Source organism: Lissotriton helveticus, chromosome 4_2, assembly GCF_964261635.1.
Source record: "Lissotriton helveticus chromosome 4_2, aLisHel1.1, whole genome shotgun sequence".
Taxonomy (NCBI): Eukaryota; Metazoa; Chordata; class Amphibia; order Caudata; family Salamandridae; genus Lissotriton; species Lissotriton helveticus.
The window spans coordinates 21,552,283-21,567,158 of record NC_136064.1 but is presented as its reverse complement, the minus strand read 5'-3'; the positions used below and the strand labels follow the sequence as shown (position 1 = coordinate 21,567,158).

Here is a 14,876-nt window from a genome sequence, read left to right as displayed (position 1 = left end):
TAAGAATCTGTGCCCATCGCTTCTCTGGATGTTCTCTTGCACTGGTGGCCTGTTGCCTCTTCTCTGCTGGTGCCTCTTTTGTGTCCTGGGTTCTGTTGCGGGTGTACAAGGACGCGGATCTTTCTCCATGCCCTGGTTTGTGTCCTTGCTTTCTCCGTTATGGGATTTGGCAGACACTTTGCCTATTTCCGTTCCTGTGGACTCTGTGGTGGCCAGTCTTGTGGGTCGTCCTTCCATGGCTGCTGTTCACATTCTGTGGGACGGTGTGGACGAGTGGGTAGTTTCTGCCCTGTGGATGTCTTCTGCCGCTTCTTATCTGGCTGTTCGTTCTGGCATTTTTTGGGGGTACGTTGCCCTGTCTTTGCTGGCCGATTTCGAGTCCCTGTTTTCGTCCATGCAGAAGGGTGCCAGTTGTCCGGAGTTGCTGGAGTCTATGGAGCACCTGGTGGTGTTTCTGTCGGCCATCACCTTTGTTCCTGTATGGTGGGCTTCTGCTGTGTCCTGTGGTTCCTCTGTTGCTGCCCACCGTGTCCTATTACTGCGGGATTGGATGTCGGACGCGGCCCCGCGTTCCTTGGCTTTGCGGCTGCCTTTCTCTGGTGCCCGTCTGTTTGGTGTCTCGCTGGAGGTGTTTCTGCAGTGCTCGCTTCGGCAGCACATATACTATGATTGGAACGATACAGAGAAGATTTGCTTGGCCCCTGCGCAAGGTTGCCTCGCTAATTCGTGGAGCGTTCCTTTAAAGTATACACATGGTCCCTGAGGGGTGCCGGGTCTGGTCCGCGGCGTTCCTGACTGGACCGCCCTTTGGGACGTTCTCGCTGATGCCGCCACCTGGCCTTGTTGTACGGGGTCTGGACTTGTTCGTACGGATGCTCCCGTTCTTGATGGAGGCCCTCCTGATGGTTCTTCCGTTTGTCCTGTCGGGTTGGGTGTTCTCCACGCTCGTCCTCAGGGATGCGTGTCTGCACGTCCCGGTGGCTGTGACGGTTTGGCATTTCCTGCATTCTGCCTGGAGGATCAGCGCTGGCCATTCTGCGTCCTCCCCTTTGGTCTTCGGTCCGCCCCCCGGGTGTTCACCATGGTGGTGGCTCCCTTGGTGGCCCATCTACATCTCCTGGGGGTGTCTGTGTTCCCGTATTTGGGTGTCTGGATGGTTCAGGCTCCGTCCCTGGAGGTTGTGTCTCGCCACCTTCTCTTGTCCGTGTCTGTGCTCAGGGACCACGGGTTTTTGTTCAACTTGCCTGTATGTCGCCTGGAGCCTGCGACCCGGAGGACCTTCATCGGTACAGTGTTCGATTCTGTGTTGGGCGGGGTGTTCCTGCCGGACGCCCGGATTCGTCGCCTCCATTCCTTGCTGTGGTGCTTGTTGTCCCGAGCCTCGGCTCCCATCCTTCAGTGGCTGGAGGTTCGTGGCCACATGGCTGCTTCTGTTTTCAGTGGACTCCATGGTTGGAGCGTCAGACCCTGATGCGGGGGTCTAGCCCGGGACCAGGGTTCAATTCCCTGCCTCGGCGGGTCTTGGGCTCAAATTTCCACGGACCTGGAAATTTTTGTTGGGCCTGGGTTCCTCTGCGGCCTCTGCTGTGGCATGTGCAGCGGTGGGTCCCCTTTACTGTCCTGGACTTTGCGGTTCCTGTTCCTAGGTCTCTGGATGTTGTGTCTGCTCTCCGTGGTGGCTGGACCCCTCCCGCCTTTCCGTGGGGATGTTGTTTCGTCTCCCTCCTCCTCTGGTTGTGACCACGGATGCCTGCACCTCGGGCTGGGGCGCGACTCTGGCCCGTTGGGTGGTGCTGGCGCGTTGGCTCCCGTCGGAGTCTCGCAGGTCGTCCAACTGGAGGGAGTTGTTTGCAGTGGAGTGGGCGCTTCGTTATTTTCGTCTTCGTCTGGAAGGTTGCCATGTCATGGTGCGATCGGGCTACGCAGTGACTGTGGCATCTCTGAATCTCACGGGGAGGCCCCACGGTTCTTCCCTGAATCTGGTGGCTTGTTCCATCTCGGCTTGGGCGGAGCTTCTTCTTCTGGCCCTGTCTACTCCACTCATTGGGGGTGTGGTCAATGTGGTGGCGGGCTCCCTGAGTCGGTGGTTTCCCTCATCTCTGTCCCTGTGTTTGGCTCCCGGGCCCTTTCGGAAGCTTTGCCTGGGGTTCGGGACTCCGGCTCTGGTCTTGTTTGCCTCGGGGTCCGATGCCCTGGTGCCCCTGTTCTACTCCGGGTCTCCAGTGGTGTGCACAGGGGGGGTGGATGCCCTGTCTCTCCTTTGGCCTCCCTGGTTTTTCTGTGCCTTTACTCCCTTTCCTTTGTTTCCTGCCTTTCTGCTGACGGTTCTGCGGGAGGGGGCTCAGGTGGTGGCAGTGCTGCCTCGCTGGCCGAGGTGGTCCTGGTTTCCTCTTCTGCTGGGCCTGGCGATGGGGCCTCCTTGGCTTCTGCCCCGTCGCCCCTCTCCTCTGTGATCTCCGTCCCTCTTTCTGGTTCCCCTCTCCTTGGCGGTTTGGGGGTTGGACGGATGTCTCTTGGGACCCGTGGTCTGCCCGACCACTTGCTTTGGTGCTGCGGGCTTCTCGTGGGAAGTCTACTTTGTCTTCCTCTTCGGAGAGCTGGTCTTCTTTTTTGAGGTGGTGTTCCTCCTCTGGTTGTCTTGCTGGGCCTTTGGGCTGCTTTCCGTGCCTTCCGGGTCCCGGATTCCTTCCTTTCTTCCTTCTGATGGCTTGTTGGTTTTCTTGCCTTTTTCGGAATTTCTCTCTTCTCCTTCTGGTCGCTCTTTGGCACCCCCTTGGGGTGTCTCCTTGGTCTTGGGGGTTTTACAGTTTTCCCCTTTTGTCCTTTGGAGTCTGTGGGCCTTGAATTTCTGTCGTGCCTGGTGGCTTTCTGTTCTTTCCTTTGGCCTCGACCGTGCCTTGTACTTTCTGTGGCTCGTTCTGGGGTGTTTCGCTCTTCTGCCTCTCTCTCCGTGTCATTTGGCTTGGCTGGTTTGGCTACGGCTGCTTCCTGGCTCTCTTTGGATCGCTGGTTTCTGGCGGTCTTTGCTCTTGCCTATCTTGGTGCTGGTTTGCCCAGTCCGACGGGTGTCCTGGCGCGTTCCGCTCGGGGCGTGTCTGCCTCCTGGGCTGTTTACCTGGGTGTGTCTCTTAGTGGATTTGTCGGGCTGGGTCCTGGGCCTCCGAGTCCGCATTCGTGCGACCCTATTGGTGGGGTTGTGCCTTGTCTGACCGGACTTGTTTTTGGTCGTGGGGTGTTGCTGGCTGTGGGGATTTTCCCCTCCGCTGTGATTCTGTTGTTTTCTTGCAACTTTGTCTTGCTGCACTCCTTTGTGTCTGGTCTGTGCCTTGTTGTGTGTGGGTTGCCAAAGGCCTGTTTGGGCGTTGCTTTGGTATGCCTCATGTGTGATGACTGGGTCGAGGACGAGGGACGTAGAGGTAATGCTATGATTACGTATGGTAATCCCCATTACTCTTAGTCCTACTCGTCCTCGACCCAGTCATACAACCCGCCCGCCCTCCCTTTCCAGGCCTTTGGTGCTTGGTACATCAGGATTTGCTTCTGGTGGTGAGGTGTGTTATAGCACCTGACAGGAGGGTGGGTGGAGTCTAAAAGCGTTTCCTGTTTTGTTTCCTGTCGTGTGGAATACCTCATGTGTGATGACTGGGTCGAGGACGAGTAGGACTAAGAGTAATGGGGATTACCATACGTAATCATAGCAACATTCACCTGTCAGAGCATCACTACTCACTCTGTGGATGGCTCCCGGGGTGCAAGGGGTGGGTTGAAAGTTCACCCCAAGAGTAAACTGCTGAGGACGCACGTCATGCGGAGGCAACAGATCTGTAAGAGATCAGGAGAGGTCTCAGACAGACCAGTGCACTGACAGCTGACACCGGAGAGAAACCCATTCACAAATCATGCACCAGTAAATGTAAATGCTACTCCTACGAACTCCAGATTACTCATAAGTACGCTTCGTTTTAACATAACTCGTTCTAGTTATGTGCTGAAGGTTAAGACACATGTAAAGCTCATGTTCTGTGTCACATGTTTTCATAACGGTCTCCCAGTCACAGTGAACCAAACCACGAGCAGAGTACATCATCTACGAAATATTCAGTACATTAATAACTGGGCAGGTGACTGATCGGTGCATAAAAGGTGAGCCGTGAGTACTGAATAAACTAGTTACCCAGCATTCCTTTCTATGAGTGATGCCTCAGTAGTAGGCCCACAGCACGGTACAAAGGTTTCAAAAGACATGGCTGCCAAGGATGTTGGGGGCTCAGTTACAAGATGGTGCCAAGTTAATGAGCGTGCCAGCATCGGCAAACAGGGTGCAAAGTGTGGGAATCAGAAGACAAATGTCAAGTGCAGACAGGACTGAAGGTTATACGCCATGTTTGAGTAGTATTACATCAGCACTTTAGTGCCTCAAATCACTCCACCTCTTGTGGCTTACATCGTTCTGCTGAACACAAATGATTTCTTAAATGCCGCAAAATGCTCGTTTGTGAGACAAGCCTCCTACTGACATTCCTTCAATAACATTAATCACAAAGGAGGGGAGAGGGTCAACAAATGAACTCCACCACCCGAACCCCCTAATCAACAATGTAAACACATGGAGGGGTGGAGAGAAAGAAACTTGGTACAGACGAAGACAAAGGGCTGTGAAAAATAAAATGTATTTAGAAAAACTGCCCTCACTCACACACAATGTGTGTGACATGCTTCATCATCGGGTCTGCTTACAATACGCCCCCGCGTAGCCAGGCAAGGGGCGGAGCATAGGGAGGGGGGAACACAAAACACAAAACAGATAAGGATCAACATAAATGTGACAGACAGTGATCGCAACAATGAGTGTTGATTAAATGAATTCTTTCTCCATATTTCTAGTTCATTGTTTTTGATAAGTCCTCTATGCTGTACTGTTATAATTGTTGTTATTGCCTAGGTAAGATTTGTTCACATACATGTGTGAGTGACAGCATGAGAGACAGCAAAGTGAGAGACAGCAGAGTGAGAGAGACAGCAGAGTGAGAGTGTGTAGGGTGAGCAGTGTGTGTGTGTGTGTGTAGGGTGAGCAGTGTGTGAGTGTGCAGGGTGAACATTGTGTGAGTGTGCAGGGTGAGCAGTGTGTGAGTGTGCAGGGTGAGCAGTGTGCAGGGTGAGCAGTGTGTGAGTGTGTAGGGTGAGCAGTGTGTGAGTGTGTAGGGGCAGTGTGTGAGTTTGCAGGGTACGAAAACTCGGACTAAGTCCACCACACACTCGCACATAACACCACACACATAACAATACACACATAAGACCACACACATAAGACCACACACTCACCACACACACACCACACACAAGTTAAGTCAAGTCAAGTTTAAATTTATATAGCGCACTACTCACCCAGAGGGTCTCACGGCACTTGAGGGAGGGTGGGAGCTTTACTTGTCAATGATCCAAGTTTAAAGTTGTTTTCTAAAGGAGAGGTGGTTCTGTGTGAGGCGGAGGTGGGTGGGGAGGGAATTCCAGGTCTTGGCCGCTAAGTAGGAGAAGGATCTTCCTCCCGTGGTGGATCTTTGGATGCGTGGAATTACGGCGAGGCCTTGATTGGATGATCGAAGGTGGCGGGTGGGGGAGTAGAACGACAAGCGCGTGTTGAGGTATTCGGGTCCTAGGTCGTAGAGGGCTTTGTGTGCGTGGGTGAGGAGGCGAAAGGTTATTCTCTTGTTGACGGGGAGCCAGTGAAGGTCTCTCAGGTGATCGGAAATGTGAGCTTGGCGGGGGATGTCTAGGATGAGTCTGGCTGAGGCGTTTTGGATGCGTTGGAGTTTTTTCTGTAGTTTGGCTGTGGTTCCGGCCTAAAGGGTGTTTCCGTAGTCTAGTCGGCTTGTAATCAGTGCATGGGTGACCGTCTTTCTTGTTTCGGTGGGCATCCAGCGGAAGATTTTGTTGAGCATTCGTAGGATGTTGAAGCATGATGATGAGACGGCGTTGACTTGTCTGGTCATCGAGAGGGAGGAGTCTAGGATGAAGCCCAGGTTACGTGCGTGGTCTGTTGGTATGGGTGCGGTTCCCAGGGCCGGTGGCCACCATGAGTCGTCCCAGGCGCAGGGGGATGATCCTAAGATGAGGACTTCCGTTTTGTCTGAGTTAAGTTTTAGACGGCTGTTCTTCATCCACTCGGCTACTTCTTTCATCCCTTCGTGTAGGTTGGTTTTGGCGGTGTTTGGGTCTTTGGTGAGGGAGAGGATCAGCTGGGTGTCATCTGCGTAGGAGATAATGTTGAGGTTATGTTGGCGCGCGATGGATGCGAGGGGACTCATGTATACGTTGAAGAGGGTGGGACTGAGTGAGGAACCTTGGGGTACGCCGCAGATGACTTCGGTGGCCACTGATATGAAAGGGGGGAGGCGAACTCTCTGGGTTCTTCCGGCGAGGAACGAGATTATCCAGTCTAATGCTTTTCCTTGTATTCCGACGTTGCTGAGGCGCTGTATGAGGGTGCTATGACAGACCGTGTCGAAGGCTGCGGAGAGGTCGAGTAGGATGAGGGCAGCTGTTTCTCCGTTGTCCAGTAGAGTTCGAATGTCGTCTGTTGCTGCGATGAGGGCGGTCTCGGTGCTCTGTTTGGCTCGGAAGCTGGACTGTGAAGGGTCGAGGGATTTGTTGGATTCGAGGAAGGCGGCGAGTTGACTGTTGACGGCTTTCTCAATGACTTTGGCAGGGAAAGGGAGGAGCAAAATGGGGCGGTAGTTTTTAAGTTCGGTGGGGTCAGCTGTAGGTTTCTTCAAGAGGGCGCTGAGTTCGGCATGCTTCCAGCTTTCCGGGAAGGTGGCGGAGTTAAGGGAGCAGTTGATGACGTCTCGGAGATGGGGTGCGATAATGGAGTCTGCTTTGTTGAAAATGTGGTGGGGACATGGGTCGGTTGGCGATCCTGAGTGAATGGTGTTCATCAGGCGGATGGTGTCTTCCATGGTTATTGGGTTCCAGGCGTAAAGGTTGTTGGAGGGGGGTTTTGGTTCGGAGGTTGGTGGGGTGGGCTGGTCTCCAAAGCTGTTATGTATGTCGGCGATTTTGTTGTGGAAGAACGAGGCAAGAGATTCGCAGAGGTCTTGGGATGGAGTGATGTCGTTGGTGCCAGCGGAGGGGTTGGTAAACTCTTTGACGATGTTGAATAGTTCTTTACTGTTGTGGGCGTTGTTGTCGAGTCGATCCTTGAATGCTGATTTCTTGGTGGATTGGATCAGTTGGTGGTGTTTGCGGGTGGCGTTCTTGAACGTGGCCAGGTTGTCAGTGGATGGGTTTTTACGCCAGGCTTTCTCGAGGGTGCGACAGATCTTCTTGGATTTCTTAAGGGCCTCATTAAACCAGGGGGCTTTTTTGCTGCCTTGTTTGATTTGGTGGTTTTTCAGGGGTGCTAATTCGTCAGCGCTGTGGGTGATCCATTGTGTGAGGTTGGTGGCTGCTTGGTTTGGGTTCGATGATTTTGCAGGAGGGTTTTGGTGAAGCGATGTGAAGAGCTGTTCGGTGGTAATTTTATTCCAGTTTCTCCGGGGAATAGGTTGTGGGTGGTTGTGGGTCGTGGTCTTTTTGTAGTTGAAGTGAACGCAGCTGTGGTCCGTCCAATGTAGTGCTGTGGTGTGATTAAAGGAGATGTGCTTGCTGGAGGTGAAGATTGGGTCGAGCGTGTGCCCGGCCAGGTGGGTGGGGGTGTCGACAAGTTGTTTGAGTCCGAGATTGGCGAGGTTGTCTAGAAGGGTGGTGGTGTTGCTGTCGTTGTTCTTTTCCAGGTGGAAGTTGAGGTCTCCCAGTAGAATGTAGTCCTCAGAGGGGAGGGCGTGAGGGCTGATGAAGTCAGTGATGTGTTCGCTGAATTGTGTGCGGGGTCCTGGTAGCCTGTAGATGAGGGTGCCTCTGAGAGTGGTCTTAGGGTCGGTGTGGATCTGGAAGTGAAGGTGTTCGGCGGTTGTGAGGTTGTCGTCGGAACTGGTCGTGATGCGGATGGTGTTCTTATGGACGATGGCAATGCCTCCTCCTGTTTGGTTGATGCGGTCCTTTCGGATGATTTTGTAACCGTCCGGGATGGCTATGGCGATGTCGGGTGCTGAAGAGGCGTTCATCCAGGTTTCTGTAAGAAAGGCGACGTGCGGCGATGTGGTGTCGAGTAGGTTCCAGAGTTCAATGACGTGTCTGTGGACCGAGCGGGTGTTGAGTAGGATGCACTTCAGGTGGTTAGTGTCGGAGTTCTGTTTGGAGTCTTTGGATGTGGTGTGGGACCTGATGCAGTCGAGCTTGCAGGAGTGGCAGGTGAAGGGTCCATGGGTGTGTCCTGGGGCGGCTTGGTAGCAGTTTGGGAGTCGGCCGGGGTTAAGTGCTGAGAGGGTAGCGGAGTCGTATGTAATGCGGGCGGAGAGGAGTTTGCGGGGGCCAGGGGGTCTGGCGCTGGTCGCGGGCCAGGCGCGGACGGGCGTAGACGGGCTTACCCGCAAATGCGCCTGTCATAAGTGGATAGTGGAGGGGGCGGAGCGAGGGAGGAGCAGCTGGGAGGCGGGAGCGGGGTGGAGAGCCGGGCAGGGAGGCACAACAACAGACAACAAAATGGCAGCAAGCCAAGAGCCTAACAGGACGAGATTGGGGCAAAACTTAGATAATGGCTAAGAAATGGCCAGTGGCACCGGCAGAATCAGGTACAAATGAGCAACTCTGGCAAAGGCAGCAAAGCACAACCGAATGTCTATCAATGCGCACCTCAGCAACATAGCGCTACGATATAAATACAATCAGAGCTACGATATAAATGAGATCAGCAATCAGGCACAATTGTATGCAGAAGCAATGCGAGTAATGCGCTATGGCTTTAAATTGCGGTCTGGGAGTATAGCGCTACGATACCAGTCGGGGCCTGGAGCAGCGTGAGGAGCGACCGCTTCTGATGGGCTCAGGACGGTCACAGCGCTTGTACAGGAGGGTCGAGCCTAAACTTTTAGTGGGAGGGAGGAGCAGCTGGGAGGCGGGAGCGGGGCGGAGAGCCGGGCAGGGAGGCACAACAACAGACAACAAAATGGCAGCAAGCCAAGAGCTAACAGGACGAGATTGGGACAAATCTTAGATAATGGCTAAGAAATGGCCAGTAGCACCGGCAGAATCAGGTACAAATGAGCAACTCTGGCAAAGGCAGCAAAGCACAACCAAATGTCTATCAATGCGCACCTCAGCAACACAGCGCTACGATATAAATGCAATCAGCGCTACGATATAAATGCGATCAGCAATCAGGCACAATTGTATGCAGGAGCAATGCGAGTAATGCGCTATGGCTTTAAATTGCGCTCTGGCAGTATAGCGCTACGATACCAGTCGGGGCCTGGAGCAGCGTGATGAGCGACCGCTTCTGATGGGCTCAGGACGGTCACAGCGCTTGTACAGGAGGGTCGAGCCAAAAATTTCAGTGGGAGGGAGGAGCAGCTGGGAGGTGGGAGCGAGGTGGAGAGCCGGGCAGGGAGGCACAACAACAGACAACAAAATGGCAGCAAGCCAAGAGCCTAACAGGACGAGATTGGGGCAAAACTTAGATAATGGCTAAGAAATGGCCAGTGGCACCGGCAGAATCAGGTACAAATGAGCAACTCTGGCAAAGGCAGCAAAGCACAACCGAATGTCTATCAATGCGCACCTCAGCAACACAGCGCTACGATATAATAGCAATCAGCGCTACAATATAAATGCGATCAGCAATCAGGCACAATTGTATGCAGGAGCAATGCGAGTAATGCGCTATGGCTTTAAATTGCGCTCTGGGAGTATAGCGCTACGATACTAGTCGGGGCCTGGAGCAGCGTGAGGAGCGACCGCTTCTGATGGGCTTAGGACGGTCACAGCGCTTGTACTGGAGGGTCGAGCCTAAACTTTCAGTGGGAGGGAGGAGCAGCTGGGAGGCGGGGGCGGGGTGGAGAGCCGGGCAGGGAGGCACAACAACAGACAACAAAATGGCAGCAAGCCAAGAGCCTAACAGGACGAGATTGGGGCAAAACTTAGATAATGGCTAAGAAATGGCCAGTGGCACCGGCAGAATCAGGTACAAATGAGCAACTCTGGCAAAGGCAGCAAAGCACAACCGAATGTCTATCAATGCGCACCTCAGCAACACAGCGCTACGATATAAATGCAATCAGCGCTACTATATAAATGCGATCAGCAATCAGGCACAATTGTATGCAGGAGCAATGTGAGTAATGCGCTATGGCTTTAAATTGCGCTCTGGGAGTATAGCGCTACGATACCAGTCGGGGCCTGGAGCAGCGTGAGGAGCGACCGCTTCTGATGGGCTCAGGATGGTCACAGCGCTTGTACAGGAGGGTCGAGCCTAAACTTTCAGTGGGAGGGAGGAGCAGCTGGGAGGCAGGAGCGGGGTGGAGAGCCGGGCAGGGAGGCACAACAACAGACAACAAAATGGCAGCAAGCCAAGAGCCTAACAGGACGAGATTGGGGCAAAACTTAGATAATGGCTAAGAAATGGCCAGTGGCACCGGCAGAATCAGGTACAAATGAGCAACTCTGGCAAAGGCAGCAAAGCACAACCGAATGTCTATCAATGCGCACCTCAGCAACACAGCGCTACGATATAAATGCAATCAGCGCTACAATATAAATGCGATCAGCAATCAGGCACAATTGTATGCAGGAGCAATGCGAGTAATGCGTATGGCTTTAAATTGCACTCTGGGAGTATAGCGCTACGATACCAGTCGGGGCCTGGAGCAGCGTGAGGAGCGACCGCTTCTGATGGGCTCAGGACACACACACACCACCACACACTCACCACTACACACTCACCACCACACACGCAACCACACAAACACACAACCACACAGTCAGTGCACGCTTTCACCGGGCACAAACACCACCAGCCGTCAGTGCACGCTTTCACTGGGCACAAACACCACCAGCCGTCAGTGCAGGCTTCCACTAGGCACACACCACCAGACGTCAGTGCACGCTTTCACCAAACGCACACACACCACCAGCCATCAGTGCACGCTTTCACCAGGCACACACACCCCCAGCCATCTGTACACGCTTTTACCAGGCACACACACCACCAGCCGTCAGTGCACGCTTCCACCATGCACACACACCTCCAGCCGGCAGAGCACGCTTCCACCAGGCACACACACCACCAGCCATCAGTGCACAATTTCTACAGGCACACACACCACCAGCAACAGTGCACACATCAATTGTTAACGCATCCACAATTAACTATTGTAGCAATCGCAGTATGGTACACTTTACTTTTAAACATATTCATCTAAAGCGCAGTATGCCACCATTACTACAATTCCAATCCAACCCACATAATTCCACTACACACCACATGCATAGACTCCATAACACATGGCTAAAAGACATTGCCATTTACAATGCCATTAGCTCTAACTCAAATAAATCTGAGACCTATTTCATTTCCAATGCTTGTCCTCCTGTTGTGGCCGCACGGAATTTTCTTGTGTCCAGCTGTAGCTGCCTTGGCGCAGCCCCTCTTGTGCTTCGCCGGACCCATTGTTCTCCCGCGGAGGCTGCCGTGGAAGCTGCCAGCTGCTTCACGGGGCATTTCAACTTCCGCCGGCGCAGGTGAGGAGTTTCCTTAACGAGCCCGCATTCCTTCCATTAGTACTAACACCCCTTGTTGTACCTTGTGTCATTTCCCTGATTTATAATTTAAGGTACAGCGTCCCTAGCGTCACCGCTTTATATCCTGACATCCTCACTACTAGCTCAGCTAGATAAGTACCTTTTTTGTTTAGAATATATTTGACACAGCCTGCTGTATTTTACGCTGTGCTTATTTTCAAACCCGTTTTTCTTTTTGTTAATCAAGCCATATTCCTGCATGAACTCTGCTGAGGATTGAAGGTCAATTGTTTGTTTACCTTCTTTTAAGCCTTTGTTTTGTTGGAATTCATAGAAGTGGTTTGTGACTCCAAATAGGCAAAGACGTATTTGCCTACTACCTGACCTCCGCTTGGACAAGAGATGCCCAGCCGGTAAGATAGAAGTGTGTTTCTTTAGAGCCTGCACTGTCTAGACTTTGTTGATAGATGCTACTTGGGTGGGAGGGAGAAAGGATTTTTATATTTGTTCATCTTGTGTCTCCCTGTAGGTTAGACCCTCCTGATTCCTGGTCCACTTTGAGGGAAACCGGCTGGGGGATAAGAAGACTCTCCACCTTGACTTCTAATCCCCACATCTCCAAGGAACAGTGTAAGGGTGTGAGTTTAATTTGTATTCTCATCCTTGAACTGTTCACATGAGTGTGGGAGAAATTGAGACTTGAGTCTAACAACAGGTTAGTGGCATCGGCAACACCAAATACTTTACTGGGCATTCAGCTCAACCCAGTGGGTATTCCGACTGAAATCGTGCGGTGACCGCCGTTAGTGGAAACATTATCAATTTCCCCAAAGTGATAGTTACCTCAGAGAGGCCGCTGACTCGCGTAATTTTCCTGATTAAGGGTTTAAGTTTTCTGCCAGGCGCTTGACGTATAATATCACATCATCAGAGTAATGAGACACCAGAATCACTCTGGGTACCAATGCCAGGCCTCGGTGTGCATCAAGTAGTCTCAACCGGGCGGCCAGTGGCTCCAAAGCGAAAGCGAAAAGGAGAGGGTCAGCGGACATCCCTGCCGGGTACCCCGGGACACGGAGAAAGAGTGAGAGACAATTCCGTTTATCCTGAGCCGTGCCATCGGGGATGAGTATAAAATCAGTTTCAGATATTTGGAGCTGATGCCCAATCTTGTTAGTTGGGTAAACATATACAACCACTCCAGGGTATCAAATGCCTTGGTGGTGTCGAGTAATACTACAGACGCTGGATCGAGCAATCTATTTCGTGCCTATTCGCAAAAAATGTAGGCAACTTGTGTGACGTGGCCCTTCCGGGGATGAAGCTGCACTGGTCAGGTCTCAGTATCAAAGGCAGAAGGGGGAGCAGCCGCGACACAATGAGTTTACCCAGGATTTTAATATCTAGGTTGATCATGGACAGCGGTCTGTAGAAGCCGCACATTAGCAGGTGTTTGGGTGGCCGCTGCCTAGCCAGAGCAGCTCGATTGAATCAAAGAAGGCGGTCAGATCAGGGTCGTGTCATGTCCCTTAGGTTAGTTACATCATGTACATACCGACTTCATACATTGCGTCCCATCCACACGACATACTAGTCTTACATATGGGACCTTTTACCCAGTAGCTGACTTCTGTCGCTCCAACATCAGGCTCTTGGTACCATATCTTAATCTCTGTACCTGACGTACACAAAACATGTCCCCAGGCTTGGTAGATTTATTCTGTACAAGGGTGACCACTTTTTTCACTCATAGCCAACAGCCAGCTGCATATACTTATGTTTGTTTAGAAAAGGATTAGCAGGAGATTAGCGAATGTTATCAAAACATATTGATTCTATAAAAACCCCGGAGTGACCACTTAAGTATAAAAGCCTCTCAATACCCCTTACTAAGGAAGAGGAGAATTCTTTCTGAGCTGGACAGAGACTTTAGAGGCTGATCCTTCGACAAGCAGAGATCTGACATCCCTTGCGGGGTGCCATCATCAACGCAGAGACAGGGTCCTTCATTCACAACCATCAGGTGAGGGGTTAGCACTTCCCAGGGGAATTTTTGGCTCTATTTGGCTCTATTAGGTTCTATTAGGTTCCATTAAGGATTATCCTAGCACTTACACATATATGTGTCACTTACACCTCTAGGCTAGGCATGGTTAGATAGGATACACATTGTAGGAGTACACCAATGCTATTGTTTTATGTAATTTGCTTTTATTCATCTTATTAGCACGATGGTAGAAATGTATCTACTTTTTCAATATTGGTACTAGCGATTACATTTGTCTGCTCCTATCTTTTGATTGTCGCAGCTAACATGTTTCATACTAGACTGACGCTTTACCAATAAATACTTATTGAAAAAATTCCAATCGTCATTCTATGTATTCTGAGAAAACCAAGCACGAGTGACTGAACAAAAGATACTGTATTGCTTCCACGATACCTGAGGAATCAGTGTTGTCATGTTCAGTGGTTGCCAGAAAAATACCTATCACACAGTATAGTACAGGAGTGGTTAATTTATCCTCCATATAAGACATCAAAGACCGTGCCGCTCATGCTGGGCTGCTGCTGGGGAGAACGACGTGGGATCCCTGCGCTCTGTAAGCGCTTTCTGAACTCTGTGGGCTGCCTTGAGGGGAAAGGAGACGAAGTGGACTACACGCCGAGGGACTGCGAGGACCAGCAGGCTCGGTGCCTCACAGCTGCTGCCTCTTCCCTCGGCGTTGCCGCCCCCCCACCTGGACAATTCAAATACTTTTCGCGGCCTCCGCTCCGCGGGAGCCGCTCATGCTGGGCTGCTGCTGGGGAGAACGACGTGGGATCCCTGCGCTCTGTAAGCGCTTTCTGAACTCTGTGGGCTGCCTTGAGGGGAAAGGAGACGAAGTGGACTACACGCCGAGGGACTGCGAGGACCAGCAGGCTCGGTGCCTCACAGCTGCTGCCTCTTCCCTCGGCGTTGCCGCCCCCCTGCCTCCAGCAATTTAATATCGCTACCATTCCCGCGACGCGGGACGCGCGCGGGATATAGCCCGGGGCTAAGCCCGGGCAAAGGGCGGGCCCTCTACGGCCCTCAAAGGCCGGAGATGGGCGGGACGGGCCATTCCCTTTGGTTGTCACATTGTAGGGACGGGCCATTCCCTTTGGTTGTCACATTGTAGGCCTACCATCAAGAAGGTAAATACCCCCCTCCCCATTCGTTCTGTTTCCCTACTTGTGGTCCTGTTCATATATCACATCCCTATTTTCCTTATCTACCATGA

The 14,876-nt window shown here is 52.2% G+C and overlaps 1 non-coding gene across 1 annotated transcript; it reads left to right on the top strand.

Annotated features, from left to right (window-relative positions):
• The first annotated feature begins 639 nt into the window (after window positions 1-639).
• On the top strand, window positions 640-746 carry LOC144752320 (U6 spliceosomal RNA). The gene has a single exon (XR_013594086.1). It is a non-coding gene; the product is annotated as a U6 spliceosomal RNA (small nuclear RNA).
• Window positions 747-14,876: the final 14,130 nt, after the last annotated feature.